The sequence below is a fragment of the Dendropsophus ebraccatus genome, chromosome 8 (genome assembly GCF_027789765.1).
Source record: "Dendropsophus ebraccatus isolate aDenEbr1 chromosome 8, aDenEbr1.pat, whole genome shotgun sequence".
In the NCBI taxonomy this organism is placed as follows: Eukaryota; Metazoa; Chordata; class Amphibia; order Anura; family Hylidae; genus Dendropsophus; species Dendropsophus ebraccatus.
In genome coordinates, this window is record NC_091461.1 from 107,111,626 (window position 1) to 107,132,297 (window position 20,672).

The window sequence follows — 20,672 nt, forward strand, 5'->3', positions numbered from 1 at the left end:
GGTTCAGTGAGCTGTCGCCTCATGTGATGATGTCGGTGAGGAGAGGGCTGCATGTGACGGGGCAGGGTCACATGATGAGGGCAGGGAATGGAGACAAGTGACTGGATAATCTTCTATATCACACATATCCCTCTTACATGCTGAGGAATGTTAAACAATTTGCCATGGAGTTCTATTATGGAGCATGCTACTAACTCCTAATAACTGTATGCCATGACACGGAGGAGTCTCCATCATAGTTATTTATAGTTTATAGACAGTATCTGCAGATCATATGGGCTGGATTCACACGCTGTAACTGTGCGGCTGTATTTTTTATGCGGCTGTAAATGTGCGGGTGAAACTCCGGCCGTGGGAAAAAATAGACATGCGGCTCAAAACATACGGTCATTTACTTGGAAATCTGGTTCAACTAAAAATAACAAATAAAATGTTAAGAAAGTGATGCAAACACCTCTGGATGCATCTGGGAAAGCAGGGAACACAGTTTACATGAATCGCTATTACCGGGGTTTGCGATCCTCTGCAGTATAGCCGATGTCTCTCATGGTTAATATATTGAATTAATAAAACACATTTTCTGTCTAATAAAGTCCCTTTTATTGTTCAATAATTAAATGTAAACGATTCCATCATTTTGCAATTAAATATACTGTTAAAATAAATATATATATAAATAAATGTATATTTATATATATATTTATTTTTTGACAGTATATTTAATTGCACAATGATGGATTCGTTAGAATTAAATTATTGAACAAAGAAACTGTATTTATTTAAACGAAAATGTGTTTTATTCATGAAATATTAATTAGTACAGGAAGCTCTATAAGCCGGTAATTCATATGCCGGCAATAGAGCATTCTGTACTAATCATCACTTTACTTTAATGAAAACATCAAATGTTTCTTCTAATTATGTTATGACAATAGCATTATTAGAAGAAACATTTAGAATTATATGTGCGCTCAGCTGATTGGCTGATCGGCTGAGCGCACATATAATTAGCGGGTCCGCAGCACAGTGACTTCATTGTGCTGCGGACCAGCGAAGAGGACACATCGGGGTGAGTATAGAGTTCTCCCCACCCCCTCCCCAGCACTGCACCCCTCCCAGCAAGGAAGGGGGGGTCAGTTAACCCCTTCCTTGCTGGGATGGGTGCAGTCTGACATCAGTCTGGCCCCCAGGGGGTTAAGGGGGATGCAATACATCCTCCCTTAACCCCTTGGGGGCCAGACTGGTAGCAGCGATCTGTAAAGATGCTGCATACTGTAAGGTGCACAACACCGCTCACAATGATGGGTGTTGTGCTCCTGTTTGTGTGTTTTTTGTGTGTTTCTCCCTTTTTGTTTTTCAGATATCGGTATCCTGTGGATTACGTCGGATTCCGTGGACTACGTCGATGACCAGCGGTTGTTCTTTGAATTTTTTAAATAAAATGGTCAATGAGGGGTGTGGGGGTGTTTTTATTTGAATAAAAAAATTTGTAAACTTGTGTCTTGTCTTTATTTCTTTACTTTTTAGACTTAGTAGTGGAAGCCGTCTAATAGACGGAATCCATTACTAAGTTGGGGCCTAGTGTTAGCCGGTATAAAATGGCTAACACTAACCCCCTATTATTACCCCAGTACCCAATGCCACCAGGGGTACTGGGAAGAGCCGGGTGCCAGTGGTCCCGGAGCGTCAATATTGGCGCTCCTGGACCGGGCGGCAGCAGGCTGGTAATATTTAGGCTGGGGAGGGCCTAAACCAATGGCTCTTCCCACCCTGGTGTTACCAGGCTGCTGTCGTTTGGTTTTTAACCCGGCTGGTTATAAAAATAGGGGGGACCCTATGCGTTTTTTTTTTAAATAAATAAATAATTAAAAAAAAACGCATAGGGTCCCCCCTATTTTTATAACCAGCCGGGTTAAAAACCAAACGACAGCAGCCTGGTAACACCAGGGTGGGAAGAGCCATTGGTTTAGGCCCTCCCCAGCCTAAATATTACCAGCCTGCTGCCGCCCGGTCCAGGAGCGCCAATTTTGACGCTCCGGGACCACTGGCACCCGGCTCTTCCCAGTACCCCTGGTGGCATTGGGTACTGGGGTAATAATAGGGGGTTAGTGTTAGCCATTTTATACCGGCTAACACTAGGCCCCGACTTAGTAATGGATTCCGTCTATTAGACGGCTTCCACTACTAAGTCTATAAAGTAAAGAAATAAAGACAAGACACAAGTTTACAAATTTTTTTATTCAAATAAAAACACCCCCACACCCCTCATTGACCATTTTATTTAAAAAATTCAAAGAACAACCGCTGGTCATCGACGTAGTCCACGGAATCCGACGTAATCCACAGGATACCGATATCTGAAAAACAAAAAGGGAGAAACACACAAAAAACACACAAACAGGAGCACAACACCCATCATTGTGAGCGGTGTTGTGCACCTTACAGTATGCAGCATCTTTACAGATCGCTGCTTACAGTCTGGCCCCCAAGGGGTTAAGGGAGGATGTATTGCATCCCCCTTAACCCCCTGGGGGCCAGACTGATGTCAGACTGCACCCATCCCAGCAAGGAAGGGGTTAACTGACCCCCCCTTCCTTGCTGGGAGGGGTGCAGTGCCGGGGAGGGGGTGGGGAGAGCTCTATACTCACCCCGATGTGTCCTCTTCGCTGGTCCGCAGCACAATGAAGTCACTGTGCTGCGGACCGGCTTATTATATGTGCGCTCAGCCGAACAGCCAATCAGCTGAGCGCACATATAATTCTAAATGTTTCTTCTAATAATGTTATTGTCATAACATAATTAGAAGAAACATTTGATGTTTTCATTAAAGTAAAGTGATGATTAGTACAGAATGCTCTATTGCCGGCATATGAATTACCGGCTTATAGAGCTTCCTGTACTAATTAATATTTAATGAATAAAACACATTTTCTTGGAAATAAATTCAGTTTCGTTTGTCAATAATTTAATTCTAACGAATCCATCATTGTGCAATTAAATATACTGTCAAAAAATAAATATATAGATAAATATACATTTATTTATATATCTATTTTTTTTAACAGTATATTTAATTGCAAAATGATGGATTCGTTAGAAATAAATTATTGATCAACGAAAGTGTCTTGATTACAAATAAAATGTCTTTGATTAATTTAATATAGTAACTATTAGAGGCATCGGCATTCGGCATCATTGCCGGCTATTTTTGAAGTACTCCGTACGGACCGCCTGTCAATCCTCGGCCGCATGTCCAGCCGCAAATAATGGTCTTGTTCATTTTTTACGGGTCCGTTTACGATAGGGCCGTAGATTCATACATAGTGTGCACTGTGCAGCCGCATATCCTATACTTCCCAGCATACACACGAACCACCAAAAATACCGCCGCACAATTACAGCCGCAAATACAGCCGCACTCTTACAACGTGTGAATCGAGGGCATAAGTGCACACTTAAAGGGATAGTGCTTCCTTTTTTTATAAGCTATGCATGCTGCAGGACTCCACATACCATGGAATAAACAGGACCATGGATTCCCTCTGGTCTACAGACTCTGATCGCCCATGTGTCCCCATCCTCCTCTTCACATCATGACTCTGAATAGACAAGCTACTGCAACCCTACAAGATCAGCAAACTCATCTCCTGAAATACTCTGTGCTGCTGAGGACCCCGCTGCTTCTATTATGTAGCACTTAGGGTGGTATTACATAGGACGATTTTTCGGAGATTAACGATAAACGATCTCAGGCGACCACTATGACAAACGATCGTTGACCCTATTAGACAGGACGATGATCGTTACTTACAGTCGTTCTTGTGCTCGTCATTTCCTGGCTGATAGGCCAGGGAACGACCGAACACCGTGTTATTAATCCGAACGATGTACAAACGATTAATGATGAAAATCGGTGCAGATTCTATTAAACGTTTTCTCACTGGTCGTTTAATTCATTGCCTGCTATTACCGGAAATGATTATCGTTTAAATCTGAATGATCTAACGTTTATCGTTAAATCGTTCGAATCTAAACGATAACCGTTTGGTTGAAATGCAATTAACGATTAACGACCGAACGAGAAATCGTTGATCGCTTTATAAGACCTGGACCTATTTTTATCGCTGCTCGTTTGCAAAACGTTCGCAAATCGTTCGCATTGAATAAGACATCGTTCGGTCGTTCACAATAGATACAAACGCAATAGCGAATAAATAGCGAAGAAAAAAAATCACAATTACGATCATAAGTAACGATTATCGTTCCATGGAAATGAGTGAACATTTTCAGGTCTTTCGCAATAGCGGTCGTTTGAGATCGTTAATCGTTAACGATTATGCAAACAATAATCGTCCGGTGGAATAGGGCCCTTACTCTGTAACCTTCCTTATGGTGGTTTTACACGGAACGATGTATCGTTCGAATTTGCCCGATAACGGTCGAATTGGAACGATAATCATACGTGTAAACGCAGAGAACGATCAAGCGACAAGCGAAAAATAGTTCATTTTGATCTTTCAACAAGTTCTCAAATTGTCGTTGATCGTTCGCAAAAAATTCGCAGATTGTTCAGTGTAAACATTCTTTCAACGATTTCCCCTATGTGTGACATAGGCTTAAGCGATCGCAAAACGAATATTTCGAACGATGTATCTTTCTGTCTAAACGCCGATCGTTAGAAAAAAAAAATTTGTTCATTCAAAATCGTTAATCGTGCGATTGGGCGAATTATTGCTCTGTGTAAAACCACCATTAGATCATATCCCTGTCACATACAGCCCATCCTTACTAATATCATCACATGAGGGGTCACTGCCCAGCCCTCCACAAGATAGGCACACTTCTCTCCTGAAATACTCTGTGCTGCTGAGGACCCTGCTGCTTCCATTATGTAACATTTACTCTGTGACCTCCTACGTTCTTCCTCACATTATCCCTCGTCTTCACTACACACACCTCACACTCCACTCACAGACAGCATAATCATGCTCATTTCCTGAAATACTCTGCACTGCTGAGGAACCTGTTCCTTCCACTATGTAACACTCATTCTGTTACGTCCCATCGGCCTCCATCTCCCTCATATCATAAGATTGGGCACCTCCAGCCCTCCAGCTGTGGCAAAACTACAATTCCCATCATGCCTGGACAGCCAAAGCTAAAGCTTTGGCTGTCCAGGCATGATGGGAATTGTAGTTTTGCCACAGATGGAGGGCTGGAGGTTCCCCATCCCTATGAGAGATGAATAACTATTATAGTAAGCACTTTCCCTTTGATAGCAGCTGATGACAGCCAGACATCCCATGTTTTTTCCATTGCTGGGGGAGATTCTCGGCTCATGGAAATCCCCTTTAAATAACCGCATTTATGTAAAACAACAATGAGAGGCATTGCGGTGATATGTGCTGACATCTTCTATTCCTGAAGGTTTTGTGATAGTATTTATTTCCTGCAGCAATATCTGAATAATAAACATTAACACCCATACGGACCGAGAGATCGACATCTTACTAAATCTTCACAAGTGGGAGTCATTAAGGAACTGCTGACGCTAAAATAGGAGCCGGAGCGAGCGATCAGTCAGTGGAGCAGCCAGCGGAGGAGACCCACATTTGGATTTTCAGTATGTCTGCCTTCTGTCATTTCCTGCTTATACCGATAGACTGAGCACTGGGTACACGTCTCAGGGTCCTATTACATGGAGAGATTTTTAACGATAAACGATCGCAAACTGTTTATCGTTAACCTGAAATCGTTCACCCTATTACACAGAACGATGGTCATTAGTTACGATCGTTACTACGATCGTTTATTCCTTCTGATTCCAGCAAAACAATGAACAATGTGCAATTACACTGAACGATTAGTGAAAAAATGCGGAACTTGAGCGAACGAATGTGGAATTACAATTAGCGAACGATTAACGATAATTTTAGGTTTAGATCTAAATCAACAATCAACGGCATACGGGCAATTTTTCGATCATTTTCTGCAATTACACAGAACGATTTTTGTTTAAATTCGAACGATATAACGATTTTTCGCACGATAATCGTCCCGTGTAATAGGGCCCTCACATCTGTGAGGTCAGTCAGTGGATATAATAATAATAATTGTTACCACCTTTACAACTATTTGTTTTAACCATCAAAGTAGGCAAAAAAAAAAAAGCAGCATGGTTTTGGGATCAGACTACACAGAGTTTATTTGTTGTCTGTTGCCATGGAGACAAATAAATGTGCACAAGATCTATCTATACAAAACAGTAAACGGGCACTATCATTAAGAAAACAAATTGAAAATGACATGTCAGAGGGATAGGTTAAAAGTTTTGATAGGTTGGGGTCTCAATGATCAGGGGATCGAGCCGGGAGAAGTGCACAGGATCGAAGCTGGATTAGTTTACCGGGCTGCCTAGCGGGAGATGATTGACACTGGCGAAGAGCAGCTTGCTGCTGCTAGCTGCTTCCTGATAGTTCTCATGATCACTGGAGGTCACCAGTGGGGCCCCCACTTTTTACACTTTTTATTCACACTACGTGTTTCCTATCCGTTCAACATATCCGTTTTTTTTGGACAGAAAAACTTAATCAACACAATTTTTGTGCACGTTTAAAAAAACGCATCCGTTTCAATCCTTTCTTTTTTTTTATAATGAAAGTCAATGGAAAAACAGATCCAAATGGATGGCATACAATTGCAACCGTTTTTGCATCCGTTTTTCCCATAAAACGTATACGTTAACAGATCAGAAAAACACAGTGTGGACCCAGCCTAACTCTTATAGAAAGCCGTGTGCTACAGTAGCCTCATGCCTTTCGATGTTGATGCTGCTGGCAGAATTTACATCCTACTTTTTTATGTATATGGTATCAATACAGAACCTATGTGTCTCCATGGTTACAGACTACAAACAAACCCTGTGTAGTCTGATCCTGCAGTCATGTGCGACTCTCTCCCTTTCTTCTTCTAGGCTTTTTCCTCTAGATTTTTTAGATTTTACAGGGATGAGACAAAGCAAAGAAACTGGACAAACCTTTTAACAAAGAGCTATAGGGAGAATGGTTTTGCACATACATGATGAGCTATTTGTATAGTTGCTTTATTTTCTATGCGTTATAAGTATTAGGCAACTCTCTGCTATATGTTAGACTGCTGACAGCTCCTCTGGTGACAGGCTTCACCTTACGTCATCTCAATTTTGCTTATTCTAGGGAAACTGCAATCAGGGCATGAAGGAGACTTAATGATCCCTACAATCCGCTGAGGCTCCTGCCATGATTCATGCGGGTTGCTGCCGGCTAGGCCTTGTCCCTATGGACCCTTCCCAGATTCCACCTATTGTATCAGCGATCTGTGCGGGGGAGCGCAGTCATTATTGTTTCCGAGCTTCGCGGGGAACATAAAGTGAAGCAATCGCCATCAAATCAATTATTCAAAACGCAGAGCAGAGGCGAAACACAAGGCCAAACACGCGTCAGCGTCCGGGGGCTCTAACTGCACCCGACCGTAACTTCTTACCCCTACGATTATGTCCTGGACCAAGCTTAGGATTCATTGAGATAAAATCAGGAAACCATGCTATTTTTATTCATGCGTTACCACTCAGACGGAAATGGGATGAGCGCGAAGCCAGGAAAAATATTATCGTCTTATCCAGGTCCTAAAAAAAGGATCTCGGCCCCACGTCCTCCGCATGAAACCCGGAGGAGTTTATTATCATTCCGGTGTTGGAGGAATCCTGGAAGAAACGTATCCACTGTGCTATAAATGCTCGCACACTGGTTTCTAGTTCTCTGCTTGCTGGCAGTGAATGGAATCATTTACTCTTTATATAGAGAAGAGGGAAAAATTATGTTCAGACTGGTCAGGTTTTTGTTGGGGGGCAGAATAGCATATATACTGTGCTTTAAAGGGGTACTGTCATACAGATTTTTAAATTATTTCTGTTAAAAAATCTCACTTCTTCCAGTACTTATCAGCTGCCTTATGTCCTGCAGGAAGTGATGTATTCTTTCCAGTCTGACACACTCCTCTCTGCTGCCACCTCTGTCCATGTCAGGAACTGTCCGGAGCAGTAGCAAATTCCTATAGAAAACCTCTCCTGCTCTGGACAGTTCCTGACATGAACAGCGGTGGCAGCAGAGAGACTGGAAAGAATACAACACTTCCTACACAACATACAGCAGCTGATAAGTACTGAAAACAGGAGATTTCTTTAATAGTAGTAAATTATAAATCTCTGGCTTTTTCTGACACAAGTTTGAAAGAATTTTTTAGCTAGAGTACCCCTCCTCTAAAAAAGTTTCCACGTTTTTATGATGGACTCTCCTTAAGGAGAATTAGTATCCCTAATGGATCATAATAAACCATAAGTATAGCCTGTTCCTCTCTTCTGGCCTCCGAAGGTCTGATGGGTCTGGACCCCCTTATATGTATGGGGTATCCTCACTGCTCAGGAGTCCTGGCACTGCCCCCACACTAGACCAGATGCTAAAAAGTACCAGAATGTAGCATGGCATGGGCTACTGATATGCCAAGTTTGTTGCAGTGTATGAGTGCAGCCTGGAGCCCAGAAGAGGAAGAATTACAAGAATACTACATTCTGCTCACAGAACATTCCCTACATTGATACATTGTTGCAAACCAATCAGACTTGCGAACACGGTTTCAGTCTCTGCCAATGTTTCCATTCACTGACATCAAGCAGAGATACAAATTCTAAACCACACAGAATGACAGAAACTTGCAAAAGCACGAAGAGATGGATTTGGATAAGACTACTTCTTTAAGCGGCGGATAGTGTGGTAACCCCCAGAGAGGTGGGCGGTGTGTGTTTTGTTCTTAGATGAGATTTTGTGATGCCAGAAGGATTTGTCATTTATGTGTTATTTATATAGTCTACAAGGAAAGTCACCAAATGTGAAACCGCTGTTCAGTTCTATGTGGTTGCAGTGGTATATACATAAAGCAGGGGGGTGGCGCTATAGGATGCATGTCCCAGTCTAGATTACATCTGTTCTTCTGACTGGTCCACACCTGTACAGCATAGGCTACCTGCAGGCTCCATTATTACACACATGTTCTTCTTCCTATGTACTGTAGCTATCCTCCCCCTTAGCCCAGAAAGTGCTGTCAGTGTGGACTCCAAGCTTCTTCATTTCACTATGGCAAAGGGCGGCACAGTCTTCAGTGGTGATTACAATGCTTGGTTCTTTAAGAAACGGCCAAAGACTTTAATAGGAACAGCTGTAAGCAACAGTGGTCGTTTTTCCAGTGATGCACCATATGCATCGCCCACCTTATTCCAATGTACAGTATATTATATACTTAACATTTTATGTGTCTCCATGGATACAGACTACAAACAAGCCCTGTGTTGTAGTCTGATCCTGCAGACATATGGCACTTTTATTATTCTTTCTTCTCTACTACTATCTAATTCATGTACAGTATTCAATATCCATGCAGTTCTATGTGTCTCCATGGATACAGACTACAAACAAACCCTGTGTAGTCTGATCCTGTGTAATCGTTTACTATCCGTAAATTTTCAAGAACAGAAGGAAGAGAGAGTGGAGGGATTCTGGCCACACACTTGTTTGGTCGACAGCCATCTCTTCCAATTTCCTCATACACGTGCATTCTCAGTTGAGCATTCATTTACTTTTGAATTGGGAGAGGGTAGAAACCTGCTGCCAAACAACTCTGGCAGAGTCTTATCTTTATAAAAATTTGTTGAATTCCAACATGCCTGTCTTTTCTCTCCCCTGAAATCTGCCCCATATACATTGGCTGACCCCAAGATAAGAAAGTTTTGCTAACTTAAAGCGACTTTGTATCCCCCCACAAACCGCTTGTACCTTCAGATAGCTGCTTTTAATCCAGGATCTGTCCTGCAGTCCGTTTGGCAGGTGATGCAGTTATTGTCCTAACAAACAACTTTTAAACCTGCAGCCCTGTGTCAAATTAGCGTGACCTAGAGTGTGTGTGCTCAAGCTTTGCACCGTCTCTCCGTCCCTCTTCCCCGCCCTCCTCATTATTAGGAATGCCTTGGACAGGATTTTTCCTATTCATCACCTGTCTGAACACTGCACAAGTGCTGGATCGTTAAAGCACCTGTGCAGGGTTCACACAAGTGATGAATAAGAAAAATACTGCCCATGGCATTCTTAATAATGAGGAGGGCAGTAAGGAGGGATGGAGAGGCGGTGCAGGGTTAGGGCACGGGTACTCTAGGCCATGCCAATTTGACACAGGGCTGCAAGTTTAAAAGTTGTTTTTTAGGATAATAACTGCATCACCTGCTGAACGAACCCCAGGACAGATCTTGGATTAAAAGCCGCTATCTGATGGTACAAGAGGTTTGGGGGGAGGGGGGGGGGAGTAAAATTGTGGGTACAGAGTCGCTTTAATCTAAGGTAGTGGTGCACAACCTTTAACTTTCCAGCCAATCCCCATCATCCAGGATGACTGACCACCACTGATCTAAGGTATATGGCCAGTTTGACCAATAACGGCAAGATCAGACTACACAAAATTTATTTGTAGTCTGTAACCATAGAGACACACAGGACTGCATTGGAGCAGTATACATAAAATGATAACATCTTTAATAATCTTAGATGTTACAGAAGCGCTCATAGCCTTATCTTCCATTGCTTCCTCATTTTGTGCAGACTTTAGCGTAAAAGACGATGGAATAATGCAGAACTATTGACTATATCACAAAAAAAACGTAATATTCTGCCTGACAATAAAAAACGCCACTACAGTGGAAAATAGTCATCTTATCGTTCGTGTTAATTTACCGCTAGATCGCAATCCACATCCTGCGTCCAAACCGTCTCTTGCAAAACGTTAACCACTTCATCACCGGAGAACAAGGCAGAGGAGGCAGACGCCGTGGGTCTCACACGGATTGCACGCTCACTGTTTGCTATTAACCCCTCAAATGCTGGGACTGCCTTTCACTGCTCCAGGGGTTAAACATTCCGCAGCTGTGGTTAAATAGGAAATACATCTAAATCCAGCACCACTGCGCAGTCACACTGCGACGAAAACTCAGCACGAAGAAGAAACCTTAGAAGTCTGGCAACTGGAAACAATGGAGCCACTTAGTCCCAAAGTTCTCTCTTTGTCAGGAACACAAGGGCACACACCCACCTCTCCTGTAGAAGAGTCGCCCCATTCCTCGATGTCGAGAATTCAGGATCGGACCATTACCTCCCTTCCCTTGTGAAGGAATCTGACTGTAATCCCATAGCGGGTCAATTAAATACCAGACGAGCCCCTCTCATTATAAACATGGGGGGGGGGTTAACTCTTTGATGCATTGCTTTCTTCTCTCCGTCCGCACTCAGGTTTTGGCAAAGCCCCGCTGAGGACCCTCATACAATCAGATGTTTCCTATTAGGGGCCCATATAGGGGTCTTTATATCGAGTCCTTGTTCATCAAGCCACTATGGTAAATAACCTCATGCTTCTATGGAGGAAGTAAGGGGGGGGGGGGGTCTATATTTTTGGGGAAAAGAGGTGAAGTTATTCTGCCGATTTAAAGATTGCAGGATTCCTCCCTCTTTCCAGAGGCGATCCTATTGTTTTCTATGAGTGGGAAAGCGATATGGGAATAGGGGGGGCTGGATAGCACTGAACGGTTTTATCTGCAAGGAAACAGCTGCAGATATTCCATAGGATGCAAGGAGCAGCCCCGGCATGCTCTCACGCCTCCTCCTCTCATGCCCCCCGGTCAGTGGTAAAGGGTAAAAAGGAAGGGAAATGAAGGAGAGATAGATTGGGCTTACCTTGGGGATGTGTGGCTGCCTGGTTCCCGCAGGTTTGCAGACTGTACATGGAGCTGTGTGTGTGGAAGTGCCTGCGAGTGGGATGGTCCTACATTCTTACTCGATCAGCCAGATGCTGACACTGTCTTTCTTAAGGAGTATGAAAAATCTGCCTTCTAGAAAACTTACTTCAGCGTCTTCTCACTGCCTTGTCCTTCCTTAATAGAGAAAAAAGGGTTTTTATCTCTACCATAATAATGGATTATACCACCCCCCCTCTAATTGATAAATATTACACTGCATTTTGCTTACCTTGATGTGCGCAGGTCGCTGCAGGGGAAAGGGGGCATATACAAGGAGGAAAGTGCCCCCCTGTCAGATCCAGGTTCCTGCAGCTTCCCTTTATCCACTCCATGCAGAATACAGACGACTGTAGTGGCAGTCTGCGTAATGTCACAGTATAGTGTGGGTCCCCATTGATGGCAACAACACCAGAGAAAGGAATGTTATCTTCATGCATAAGACAAATGAGCATGTATATGATAGAAGAATGTACACGTCACATGACACCTACACATACTGCCCATGCATGAGCTAAACACATGCCCTTAACATGCCACCCATAGACTAGACATACACCCAATATAAAACATTGACAAGCTGTACCAATTCTGCAAGTTATGTATATGTATGCCACTCACATGCTGACATGCATCAGCAACAACCTGCACCCATGCAGTATACACGCCACATAGGACGCAATATGTACCAGCACCAGTACACGCCACTCACAGACGCCACCCACTGGATCCATAGGCACACATATACTGGCACATTACACCACCCCCAAACAGCACTTTTATAACCCTGATTTTCAGTATTTTTTTTTTTTTTTTTTTTTTAAGGGTGCGTTTACACCTACAGGATCCGCAGCAGATCTGCACCGGATTCGCAGCAGAAAATACGCTGCAGATCCGGTAAGTGTGAACGTACCCTAAATGTATATGTATGTAAATATACATAGTGTACTCTGCTGACACCTAGTGGTAACTTTGTGATATAGCAAGAGCAAGTGATTTCGAAGCATTTAACACATATCAAACAGGTCCCTGCTTACTAAACCAATCCCCTCTTTAGCAGACAGGTAGCTATGGTTTAGAGCTGTATATAGTTTCCAGCCTAGCAAATACCACTGACAGCCAGAATACACTTCTGTAGAGTTCTTCATTGGTGTTCTCCACCAAGAGTGCCAGGAGTTAAGAGGACCACATGCCTGCTGCCGTCCTATGGGGGCAAATCTGTGCAACCCTTTTAAAAGGTTGTCCAGCGAAAATCTTTTTCTTTCAAATCAACTGATATCAGAAAGTTATATAGATTTGTAATTTACTTGTATTAAAAAATCTCAGATCTTCCCATACTGCTGTATGTAATGCAGGAAATGGTGTTTTTTTTTTTTTTTTGTCTGACACAGTGCTTTCTGCTGACATCTCTGGCCGAGACAGGAACTGTCCAGAGCAGGAGAGGTTTTCTATGGGAATTCATAGAAAACCGAGACAGAGTTCCTGTCTCGGCCAGAGATGTCAGCAGAGAGCAGTGTCAGATTGAAAATAAAACATTTCCTGCATGACATACAGCAGCTGATAAGTATGTGAAGATCTGAGATTTTTACAAATCTATCTAACTTTCTGATATCAGTTGATTTGAAAGAAAAAAAATTTAGCTGGATAACCCCTTTAAGCCTGCGATCTGACAGTTCTGTGGAACCACAACTCCCACAGGTATACCATTCCACAGCAAAATGGTTTTTCATCAGGGTCATACTGCACATGTACCGTCCACACCTTGAACCTCACTCATAATGTGCCACACACACTGTATACATACCACGCATTAACCAATTGCACTATATATCTTCAATAATACCTAAAGGTCTGTTTTTTTCAATTGCTTGGAAGTCTGTCAGAAGAATTGAGTTGTTTAAAGGGGTACTACAGAGGAAAACATTTTCAAATTAACTGGTGTCAGTAAGTTATACAGATATGTAAATTGTTTATTTATTTAAAAATCTCCAGTCTTCAATACTTATCAGCTGCTGTATGTCCTGCGGGTAGTGTTGTATTCTTTCCAGTCTGACACAGAGCTCTCTGCTGCCACCTCTGTCCATGTCAGGAACTGTCCTAAGCAGGAGAGATTTTCTATGGGGAATTGCTGCTGATCAGGACATCCAGCAGCTGATAAGTAATGAAATAGAAGTAATTTACAAACCTGTTTGACACAAGCTGATTTTTTCTCTGGGTACCCTTTTAAGTATAGTACAGTATTGTTCTGTTTGGACCATTTCAGTATCCAGTACATTTTTGAGATTGCCCTTGGTCAGACGATAATGCTCTGCTTGGGGCCTGTCAGCAGAATCCTGAAGATTTTTGAGGTGGCCGGACAAGGGAGTTCTTTTTTAATCCTGTCAGCAGAATCTCCATAATGCTTAAAGGCAACCTAGGGTTACACAATGTATTTCTTCTTCTATAGTGCCCACTAGTGATAGCAACAGCGATCTAAGTGAGAAACAAATGGAGAGTCATAATCTTATCAAGTAGGGAAACCATCCAAGTAGGGCTTGGCGATTAATTGTATTTATTAATTTGATTAATCTGCCCAGAATTCGGTAATCGATTTGATTTTCATTGAAAATTGTACATTTGATTTTCCAAAAAATAAAAATGTGACCTGCAGGGGGAGCAGTGGCACACAGGGCCCAGGTGTGCGATTACTGGCGGCCTCCAGCTTGAACAAGGAGTCTGACCAGGTCCGGCAAGCTGCTCCTCCTACAGGTCAGAGCGCCCCCTTCTGGGCCGCCCACCCGCACCTAGGACATCACCATCGTGTTAGAGATCCAGGAGGAGCAGCAGTGGCCAGGCACCGAGGAGCCCCCGGGGAAGGAAAGACCCAGATCACCAGAGAGTGGGTGAGGACTCGGCATAGCGCCCAATCGCTCCCCAACCATGCCTACCTAGTAACTAATGCTGCTACTCCCACTACTATTGCTAATTCCACTCCACTACTACTCCCAATACTGCTGCTACTACTACTATTCTTAATACTGCTACTACAACTCCCACTACTAATTCCACTGCTGATACTACTCCCAATACTGCTACTACTACTCCCAATCCAGACACTACTACTCCCACTACTGTTACTCCCCTTACCTTATCTACTACTACTCCCCTCATCCACTATGTCTCTACTACTACACCCATCATAATTAGCGGAAAAAAGTGAGATTTAAATATACAATCATTTTTTTAAAAATCATGATTTTTTGGGCTATATCTCCCAGCCCTGCATCCAAGTAATTTACACTTCTGACATTTTAGAGGAAAATACAGTGGTACCTTGGTTTAAGAGTAACTTGGTTTAAGAGCGTTTTGGTTTAAGAGCTCACAGTTTTTCAAAATTGTGACTTGGTTTAAGAGCATTGCTTTGGTTTAAGAGCTCCCTGTACTGGGTGGGAGCGCGAGTGGGGGAGGGGTATGGTCTGCATAGCAGGGTCTACAGCACTGTACTCTGACCCAGGAAGTCTCCCTCACCTTCCAAATCATGGCAGATCCACTTCAGGCTGGGGCTTACATCAGGGGACAGGACTGTGGGGGTAATCTCTTCATAGCTGAAACCCCTCCCCCCCCCCGGACAGAGAGTGCTGCATGTGCCCACATATTCCCTGCTCATTCCTTCATGCTCCCTGCAGTCTCTGTCAGCCCTTGTGTTTCCCATCCTCTCCATTACTGTACAGTAACTTATAATATCACAGATTCTGCTGTTTCTAAATATTTTTTTTATTATTTTTACATGTTATTCAGAATAATAAATGATTATTTTTGGGGTGTGGAACCAATTGTCTACATATCAGTGATTTCTTATGGGAAAATTTGCTTTGGTATAAGAGTGGATTTGGATTACAAGCACAGTCCCGGAACGCATTATGCTCGTAATCCAAGGCACCACTGTACAGATATTTAATACAAAGCCACAGGACAGAGATCAATACCCCAGCACTGGTTTCTCCTGCCCCCATATTTTGCTCCTCTCCATTTTTTCCCATTGGGCTGGCCCCTTAAATTTGTATATTCATAAGATAAACACTGGCCTGACTGATTCCAGAGGGCAATAGGTTGCAGTTAGCTGCTCAATCATTGTCCCAGTTAACAGGGCCTTTCTATAGGGCAATATATATTTTAGGGTTTAATGGTCCTTTAAGCTCTCTCAGTGCCGTCCCTGACCTTTACCGCTCCGAGCCTCCAACCAGTCACTTTCCGAATAACTGCACATGATGTAAAGGGGATGTGAGAGTAATGTGTGGCCTAGCCGGAGACACATGACCATGGATCATACAAGATATGGCGGATAAAAGGGGAAACACATCTAAAAATAAACCCTCAATCACATCTCTGACTAGAATAGATCTCCTGCATGTAAATTGGCGTAAGTAACGGATTTATCAAACATGGTGTAAAGTGAAACTGGCTCAGTTGCCCCTAGCAACCAATCAGATTCCACCTTTCATTTTCCAAAGAGTCTGTGAGGAATGAAAGGTGGAATCTGATTGGTTGCTAGGGGCAACTGAGCCAGTTTCACTTTACACCATGTTTGATAAATCTCCCCCAACGTGTCTATCAGTCAAAGAGAGAGAAAAAAACGGCATCTTTCCTTTTATACATTTCATCCTGGTCTTCCTGGTGCATGAGCAGATTACAAGAACTGAAAACAGATACTAAAGCCTCATGCACACAGCAAAGCCATGTGAACAGAGCCTGTACGGTTGTACAAGAATCCCTATGATTGTGAGAGGAAAAGGAAGGATTTTCATTAAAACTTTCAATGCTTTATCCCATAACATTAAAGGCATTCTCCGGCGAAAAAAAAATTCTTTCAAATCAACCAGTTTAAAAAACTTATATAGACTTGTAATTTACTTCTATTTAAAAAATCTCAAGTCTTCCAGTACTTATAAGCTGCTGTATGACCTGCAGGAAGTGGTGTATTCTTTCCGGTCTGACACAGTGCTCTCTGCTGCCACCTCTGTCCATGTCAGGAACTGTCCAGAGCAGTAGCAAAACCTCTCTTGCTCTGGACAGTTCCTGACATGGACAGAGGTGGCAGTAGAGAGCACTGTGTCAATAATCAGAAGTAAATTACATATCTGTATAAGTTTGCAGAAGTTGCAGATCATACTGGTAGTTGTAGTTTTGCACAGGTTAGAGATCACTGTCTCCCGCTGTTGCAAATGACTCCCATCGTTCTTTTATAGCCTTTGGGTGCCAGGGCATGCAAGACGTTTGGCAACAGCTGTGCAGGTTGGATATAGGGAGTATAAGGATTGCATGATGGGTGCTGTAGAGGTCGAACAGGTTGGAGATGATTATCTGTTGCAAAACAACAACTCCCAGCATCCTCTTTAGGTCTTCAGTAGTCATTGCATGTTGGGAGTTGTCCTTTGGGACACTGTTTGGAGATCTCTGATTGTGGATCTGGTATAGGCCCCTGCCACCCACAGGGAAGGCAGCCTGACCTTCGGGTAGACACAGTATGAGATCCATAAATGACATCTCAAGGCCCCGTTCCCACTGAGCAAAGGTAGCGGAATTCCGCGACGGAATTGTCCGCCGCGGAATGCCGTTAGCCTCCCGCTCATAATGGAAATCTATGGGAGGCGCGCGCTCCTGCCCTGTCCACGCTGAAGAATGAACATGTTCGGCATTCCGCGGCGGACAATTCCGTCGCTGAATTCCGCTACCTTTGCTCAGTGGGAACGGGGCCCAATGGAGGATATAATAAGCTTGTGACTACAGCCACCACCCCGACACAATGATACAATGACTTCCGAGACTCCATGAACTCATTTACAATTCTGAGATATGTGCGGAACTCAATGTCTTCCAGCTCATTAGAATATCCCATATGGCAAATTAAATCGTTTTGCATTCATACGTGAAACTCGGCGCATCAATCTGGATATCACATATTTGTTATGGATTATATCTGTAGCTGCCCTTGACGTCTCAAACCCGAAAAACTGGTGCGTCCTGACATCTCCGCCTTTCTGATTTATTATTGGAAATACTATTTAGTGTTGGTGAAAAAAAAGAAAGAATAGGACTGAATTATCCTGAGCGAATTCAGCCACAAAGACGATTATAACAATCTAACAAAACTATAGGCTAAAAATGACTGCTTAACCCTTTCCTGTCCCCACACAAAAACCAAGAAAAATGCAACAGCTCACCGCAATGGCAAGATACAGACCCACTACAGACATGAAAATAGTTAAAAGCAGCCCCCCCAACTGCCAAAAAAAACTTCCACAAAAATAATGAGGCTCTTGGTTACCATTTGAAAATGGTATAAACTACCCCACCACGTTAGGGTGGCCTCATACACGGGGCAGTCCTACACTGTACTATGGCCTCTCCATGGCATGAAATACGCCTATGCCCTGGGCATGCAAGATCTGTCTTATACCGGCACAAGTAATTACACCACCTCCCATTGGGAGACATAATCACTATATTTTTCAGTCAGCAGAGCCGCAGGGGGCTTGTTTTTTGCGGGACAAGTTGTAATTTTTTTTTTATTAGACTTCAGTGTAAAGGGGTATTCTAAGCTAATTGATCTCATCTCCTATCCACAGAATGGAGTGTAGGGGGCGATTGCAGGGGGTCTAGTGTATCAAATAAAAAAAAAAATGGTGTTGTACTACTTTAAAAATAAAAAAAATAAAAACTTAAAGAAAAAACTTCTAAAAAACAAACAATACTCATCCACCCCTGTCCTCTGCAACTCTTTATTGAGCAACTTTCAATTCCCTGCTGCTCCCTGCTTGTCCCCGCTTCAAAAGAGGGTAAATCTAAATGCAGAGAGCTCCCCTAGTAGCTGGAATCAGAGTTATTTCCAATCCCGGATGCAGCCAGCTGTAGCTGTATAGCATAGAAACTCTATACTCCTTCCCCAACATTAGGACATATATGTGCAAAAATTTTTGAAAAAGGGGGTAAATCTAAATGCAGAGAACTCCCCTAGTGGCAAAAAAAAGTTAAAAGGGGAACTCCGATTAATTTTTTTTTCTTTCAAATCAACTGGTGGCAGAAAGTTATATAGATTTGCAATTTACTTTTATTTTAAAAAAAATTCCAGTCTTCCAGTACTTATCAGCTGCTGTATTTCCTGCAGGAAGTGGTGTATTCTCTCCAGTCTGACACCATGCTCTCTGCTGCCACCTCTGTCCATGTCAGGAGCTGTCCAGAGCAGGAGAGGTTTTCTATGGGGATTTGCTACTGAGATGGACAGTTCCTGTCATGGGCAGAGATGGCAGCAGAGAGCACTGTGTCAGACTGGAGATAATACACCACTTCCTGCAGGACAGACAGCAGCTGATAAGTATGGGAAGACTTGAGATTTTTAAATAGAAGTAAATTGCAAATCTATAGAACTTTCTGATACCAGTTGATTTAAAAAAATGCCCCCCCCCCTCCAGAGTTCCCCTTTACAGGGAAAGAGGTGATAAATGAAATCAGAGTCTGGCTATGGCCCTGCTGATGCTCTGCTCCTATGGGCAGCACCTGGTTTGTTCTGCAAACTCATCCATTACAATAGGACAATACAGTGCAGGATCTGTGAGCTATGCCCAGTAACAGAGTAGAGCAATCCATAGGAGACAGTGTGCTCATGCAGACAGGTAATGAGGAGGAGGCCACTCTGCTTCCTTCAGCCACTTGCTATAATCCATATCCCTGATTGGGATAAATTATTGTGTCCCCAGCGGCTCCCGCTGCGCTAAGCTCTGAAGTGCTGAGATGGACATAGTATTAGTGATGGTGATGAACAAACAGAACTGGTCAGCTATGTCCTTATGTCCCCTCTGGCGCTGTGTATTGAGGATGAAGTGCCACTAGATAGACTTGCATGGGCTCTAGGACCTCCAGTCCTCGAAGGGGTGCACATAAAATACATGTACACACATAGGGGCAGATTAGTGCACAGTGGGTTAGTAAAAAGCTCTGATAGATAAGATTCTGTATGCCTTCAGCCACCACTAGGGGGAGCTCACTGCATACTGTGCATCCACAGAACTTTATAATAACACAGTATGCAGTAAGCTGCCCATAGTGTTGGCAGCATCATTTAACTGTATGGCTGAGCAGAGGATTTGGAGCTTTATATCAGAATAAAATAACACTGAACGCCCTATTTAAATGGATACACTGGATCCATCCCTTATCTGAACAATGAGGTTACTAGGTCCAAGTTAACGGCAAACGTATTCTTCATTAACTTGAAGATGTTGCTTGTTCCTGACTATAGACAGTACCCTCTAAGCCCCAGTACCCTCCCTGTTAAGGAAAAAAACCTTGGACATGGGCCCCACAATTCTGTCAGTAAATTGTGTGGCCATTGGCTATCACATGTGGATGTGGTGTCCCACTATTCAGTGCCTTAGGCACCTGTTGCAAAGTTCTCACTCCAGGTTAAGTGGTGATAAAAGGTACTTTACAGTTTCACCACTAGGTGTCAGTGTTATTTATAAGTCTTATTGTTTCATGCACAGCTGAGGAATGTAAGGGGTTCCTGTTATTGTTATACTATGTGTTCAGTGCTGACCTATAGGAGGTGCTTTCTCTTCTTCTACCTATCCCTGCTCTCCATACACACTGACCCCATGTAGGAGGAGTTAGTTAACTCTGTGGGGGAGGAAGTGAGCAGTGCAGTCTAGTCTAAGACACAAAAGTGTTCAGATGCCGTTAGAGACCAGCCTGTTTTCTACTACTACTACTTCTACTATACCTATTATGCAGTGTTAATCACTTTAAGGAAGAAGAGTCCAGGAACACCCTAACC

At 43.1% G+C, this 20,672-nt stretch overlaps 1 protein-coding gene across 3 annotated transcripts in view; it reads right to left on the reverse strand.

The window, feature by feature from the left end:
- Nucleotides 1–12,157, reverse strand: part of KANK4 (KN motif and ankyrin repeat domains 4) — a 106,095-nt gene extending 93,938 nt beyond the window's left edge. The window contains exons 1-2 of one of the 3 annotated variants that reach the window (XM_069981342.1): nucleotides 12,096–12,157; nucleotides 11,805–12,001 (exon numbers count right to left, since the gene is read on the reverse strand). The gene's annotated coding sequence lies outside the window, so the exon portion shown is untranslated. The other 2 variants (XM_069981343.1, XM_069981345.1) reach the window with 2 other exon arrangements.
- Nucleotides 12,158–20,672: the final 8,515 nt, after the last annotated feature.